Source organism: Balaenoptera acutorostrata, chromosome 3 (assembly GCF_949987535.1).
Source record: "Balaenoptera acutorostrata chromosome 3, mBalAcu1.1, whole genome shotgun sequence".
NCBI classification, from domain to species: Eukaryota; Metazoa; Chordata; class Mammalia; order Artiodactyla; family Balaenopteridae; genus Balaenoptera; species Balaenoptera acutorostrata.
Window position 1 is genome coordinate 160071395 of NC_080066.1, and position 6000 is coordinate 160077394.

Consider the following 6000-nt stretch of genomic DNA (forward strand, 5'->3'; position numbering starts at 1 on the left):
TTCTAGTTCTGTAAAAAATGCCATTGGTAATTTCATAGGGATTGCATTGAATCTGTAGATTGCTTTGGGTAGTATAGTCATTTTCACAATATTGATTCTTCCAATCCAAGAACATGGTATATCTCTCCATCTGTTGGTATCATCTTTAATTTCTTTCATTAATGTCTTATAGTTTTCTGCATACAGGTCTTTTGTCTCCCTAGGTAAGTTTATTCCTAGGTATTTTATTCTTTTTGTTGCAATGGTAAATGGGAGTGTTTCCTTAATTTCTCTTTCAGATTTTTCATCATTAGTGTATAGGAATGCAAGAGATTTCTGTGCATTAATTTTGTATGCTGCAACTTTACCAGATTCACTGATTAGCTCTAGTAGTTTTCTGGTGGCATCTTTAGGATTCTCTATGTATAGTATCATGTCATCTGCAAGCAGTGACAGTTTTACTTCTTTTCCAATTTGTATTCTTTTTCTTATCTGATTGCTGAGGCTAGGACTTCCAAAACTATGTTGAATAATAGTGGTGAGAGTGGACATCCTTTTCTTGTTCCTGATCTTAGAGGAAATGCTTTCAGTTTTTCACCATTGAGAATGTTGTTTGCTGTGGGTTTGTCATATATGGCCTTTATTACCTTGAGGTAGGTTCCCTCTTTGCCCACTTTCTGGAGGCTTTTTATCATAAATGGATGTTAAATTTTGTCAAAAGCTTTTTCTGCATCTATTGAGATGATCATATGGTTTTTATTCTTCAATTTGTTAATATGGTGTATCACGTTGATTGTTTTGCGTATATTGAAGAATCCTTGCATCCCTGGGATAAATCCCACTTGATCATAGTGTATGATCCTTTTAATGTGTTGTTGGATTCTGTTGCTAGTATTTTGTTGAGGATTTTTACATCTATATTCATCAGTGATATTGGTCTGTAATTTTCTTTTTTTGTAGTATCTTTGTCTGGTTTTGGTATCAGGGTGATGGTGGCCTCATAGAATGAGTTTGGGAGTGTTCCTTCCTCTGCAATTTTTTGGCAGAGTTTGAGAAGGATGGGTGTTAGCTCTTCTCTAAGTGTTTGATAGAATTCACCTGTGACGCCATCTGGTCCTGGACTTTTGTTTGTTGGAAGATTTTTAATCACAGTTTCAATTTTATTACTTGTGATTGGTCTCTTCATATTTTCTATTTCTTCCTGGTTCAGTCTTGGAAGGTTATACCTTTCTAAGAATTTTTCCATTTCTTTCAGGTTGTGCATTTTATTGGCATAGAGTTGCTTGTAGTAGTCTCTTAGGATGCTTTGTATTTCTGTGGTGTCTGTTGTAACTTCTCCTGTTTCACTTCTAATTTTATGGATTTGAGTCCTCTCCCTCTTTTTCTTGATGATTCTGGCTAATGGTTGATCAATTTTGTTTATCTTCTCAAAGAACCAGCTTTTAATTTTATTGATCTTTGCTATTGTTTTCTTTGTTTCTATTTCATTTATTTTTGCTCTGATCTTTATGATTTCTTTCCTTCTGCTAACTTTGGGTTTTGTTTGTTCTTCTTTCTCTAGTTCCTTTGGGTGTAAGGTTAGATTGTTTACTTGAGATTTTTCTTGTTTCTTGAGGTAGGCTTGTATAGCTATAAACTACCCTCTTAGAACTGCTTTTGCTGCATCCCGTAGGTTTTGGATCATTGTGTTTTCATTGTCATTTGTCTCTAGGTAGTTTTTGATTTCCACTTTGATTTCTTCAGTGATCTCTTGGTTATTTAGTAACGTATTGTTTAGTCTCCATGTGTATGTGTTTTTTATGGTTTTTTCCCTATAATTCAGTTCTAATCTCATAGCTTTGTGGTCAGAAAAGATGCTTGATATGATTTCAATTTTCTTAAATTTACTGAGGCTTGATTTGTGACCCAAGATGTGATCTATCCTGGAGAATGTTCCATGCGCACTTGAGAGGAAAGTGTAATCTGCTGTTTTTGGATTGAATGTTGTATAAATATCAATTAAATTTATCTGGTCTATTGTGTCATTTAAAGCTTCTGTTTCCTTATTTATTTTCATTTTGGATGATGTGTCCATTGGTGTAAGTGAGGTGTTAAAGTCCCCCACTATTATTGTGTTACTTTTGATTTCCTCTTTTATAGCTGTTGGCAGTTGCCTTATGTATTGAGGTGCTCCTATGTTGGGTGCATATATATTTATAATTGTTATATCTTCTTCTTGGATTGATCTCTTGATCATTATGTAGTGTCCTTCCTTGTCTCTTGTAACATTCTTTATTTTAAAGTCTATTTTATCTGATATGAGTACTGCTACTTCAGCTTTCTTTCGATTTCCATTTGCATGGAATATCTTTATCCACCCCCTCACTTTCAGTCTGAATGTGTCCCTAGGCCTGAAGTGGATCTCTTGTAGACAGCATGTATATGCGTCTTGTTTTTGTATCCATTCAGCAAGCCTGTGTCTTTTGGTTGGAGCATTTACTCCATTCACGTTTAAGGTAATTATCAATATGTATGCTCCTATGACTATTTTCTTAATTGTTTTGGGTTTGTTTTCGTAGGTCCTTTTCTTCTCTTATGTTTCCCACTTACAGAAGTTCCTTTAGCATGTGTTGTAGAACTGGTTTGGTGGTGTTGAATTCTCTTAGCTTTTGCTTGTCTGTAAAGCTTTTGATTTCTCCATCAAATCTGAATGAGATCCTTGCCGGGTAGAGTAATCTTGGTTGTAGGTTCTTCCCTTTCATCACTTTAAGTATATCATGCCACTCCCTTCTGGCTTGTAGAGTTTCTGCTGAGAAATCAGCTGTTAACCTTATGGGAGTTCCCTTGTATGTTATTTGTTGTTTTTCCCTTGCTGCTTTCAATAATTTTTCTTTGTCTTTAATTTTTTCCAATTTGATTACTATGTGTCTCAGCATGTTTCTCCTTGGGTTTATCCTGTATGGGACTCTCTGTGCTTCCTGGACTTGGGTGGCTATTTCCTTTCCCATGTTAGGGAAGTTTTCGACTATAATCTCTTCAAATATTTTCTCTGGTCCTTTCTCTCTCTCTTCTCCTCTGGGACCCCTATAATGCGAATGTTGTTGCATTTAATGTCCCAGAGGTCTCTTAGGCTGTCTTCACTTCTTTTCATTCTTTTTCCTTTATTCCATTCCACAGAGTGAATTCCACCATTCTGTCTTCCAGGTCACTAATCTGTTCTTCTGCCTCAGTTATTCTGTTATTCATTCCTTCTAGTGTAGTTTTCATTTCAGTTATTGTATTGTTCATCTCTGTTTGTTTGTTCTTTAATTCTTCTAGATCTTTGTTAAACATTTCTTGCATCTTCTTGATCTTTGCCTCCATTCTTTTTCAGAGGTCCTGGATCATCTTCAGTATCATTATTCTGAATTCTTTTTTAGAAGGTTGCCTATCTCTACTTCATTTAGTTGTTTTTCTGGGATTTTATCTTGTTCCTTCATCTGGTATATAGCCCTCTCCCTTTTCATCTTGTCTGTCTTTCTGTGAATGTCTTCTCTTATTTATCTCTAACCAATAGCTGAGAATCTTATAGAAGTGGCTCCATGAGTTCATCTCAATTGCTCCGGATTGTTTTTCTATCAAGCTGTTATATATCGCTACCTTTTCAATGTCTCATAAACTTTCTCACTTATTTGATGACTGTTTCCCAGGGAAGATTTTTTTTTTCTTCCTTTTTGGGGGGAAGGAAGGGGAAGCCACCTTGTGAGGATCCTTGCAAAAATAATGAGCTGACAAAAATAAAGCTATATTGAGATGTGCAACATAGCTTATTGGCTTACTCCTGCAAATCAACTGTTTATAATGTGCATAAATTTCAGTTCGTGCATCAGATATGTTCCATATGACATTCACAATTGAGATTTGATAAAAAGAGTCGAAATGGAGAATGTTTAGTCCATGGATGTTAAATGTGTAAGTACTAGTTGTTTGCTCCTGAAAATCTGGTTCAAGTAATTTGTGTATCACAAATCACTTGAGTTCTTTTTAGTAATCACACAGATTCTTCAGCCTCACCTAAGACTTATTTAATCAGAACTTCTAGGAGTGGGGTCCAGGATCCTTCATTTTTAATAAATTTTCTGAAACAACTTTTATGTACACCCAAGTCTGAAACTGTTATAGTGGGAAGAAGAACTTTGAAAATGCATCAGAATTAACCAGTGCATTCAGCCTGATATTTGTTTGGTCATTATTGATGAAAGTTAGCTTTTTAAATGTTTCCCCCCAAAGGCAATGACTGTCTTTCTTGGATTTAGATGGACAGGTGAGTTAGGTCCCTCTGTATATTGTGCACTGAATTTTGGTAACAGACTCGGTTCTCTAGCAAAAATAACTTTCCAGCTACTGTGGGGCTGAGTGAAAAATACACTCACTGATTGATGGCCAGATCCCTATGTTGTTTTTAACTTTTAAAGAAGCTAAGACTGGGTGGCTGATTTGTGGTTGAAAGGGACTTAATGTTCCCTCCAGGAGTTCAGGGAACCAGCTGCTTCCTGAGTTGGCAAAGAAGAGAAAACCTTGAGGCAGAGGTGCTTCAATCTGCATGAGATGTACTAAGCAATCCTCCCATTAGCTGGCTGTTGCCTCTCTTGATGACTACTTTGGGGAGGAGTTGGGGGTTATGAACCTTGAAGTGGATTATTAATTACTCATGCCTCCTTTGCCTGGGTGGAGGTAACCTGCATCTCAGGAGCCAGGCCCAGAATTCATTTTCTTCCTGTAGATGTTTGCAATAAAAATAACACTGAATATTAATCCTTTCACCTTCATTCTTAACTCCCTCTTCCCCCTCCTCCATTCTCTAGATTGGTTATCCAAAATCATGGCTCTCCCTTAATTCTTCCATCCCTGATACTTCTGAGCCATTTATTGTTTATTCAATTATTTGGAGGTCCATTAAACTGAGAATTAATTTCAAGGGCTAGTTGTTTACTTGAAAACTCCACAGAATGCCATATTTCCCTACTCAGATTTTTAATTTATTTTTCAGCATGATTGTGATAATCATGTCATGATGAGTGACTTGTCATCTGTCCCTTTTTTATTTCTATATTTTGAACATTTTGGATTTTCATTCTTTTCCTGTTCCTTAGGTAGAGTTCTCTAGGGATGTTGCTGTCAGGTTTAGTCGGGGTTTTATAGTAAAAAGTGGAAGACTTGTTCTTGTCGAGTGTATGTGTTCATGTGTTTGGGTTTATGTGTGTATATGTGTATGTGCCTCTTAAGTCAGTCTGTGTATTTTTCTTGTTAAGAGAGCCAATAGATAAATTATTACTTATGAAAAATATAAGTTAATTAAGTGGGAGGTCATTAAGTCCTTGTAACAAAGAATAATCTGCCTCATTAGCTGATATATTGAGACAAGGATTGATTCAGAGGTGGATTAAGATTAGTTTGCAGAAGACTTGGTATGAAGATTCATAAACAGGAAGGAGAAAATATAAAGAAAAGTATGACATGGCAATAATTAATTGAACAAGTGTAATGACAGTCACTAAGTTAATGCCAAGAAATTTATGTGGTCAGCGTTGATGCTTCTAGCCATTGCCGTCTTGGCTTTGTTCCAACTTGTCTTTTTTTCTTATTCCCTCTGCATTCTATTTCTTTTTTTTCTTTCCTTTTTCTTTCTTTTAACTAAAGTATAATACATAGTTTACACTAGTGTTCACCCTTGATGTTGTACATTTTTTAGGTTATGACGAATGTATAATATATAATATAAAAGTATAATATTTCATATATTCATCATTACAGTATCATACAGAGTAATTTCACTGCCCTAAAAATCCCCTGTGCTCCACCTATTTATTCTTCTCGGCCTCCTGCCCTCAGAACTTCTGGCAACCACTGATCTTTTTACTCTCTCTGTAGTTTTGCCTTTTCCAAAATGTCATGTAGTTGGAAGCATACAGTGTAAAGCATGTTCAGTCTGGCTTCTTTCACTTCGCAATATGCATTTGTTGTTCCTTTATATCTTTTCGTGGTTTGATAGCTCATTTCTTT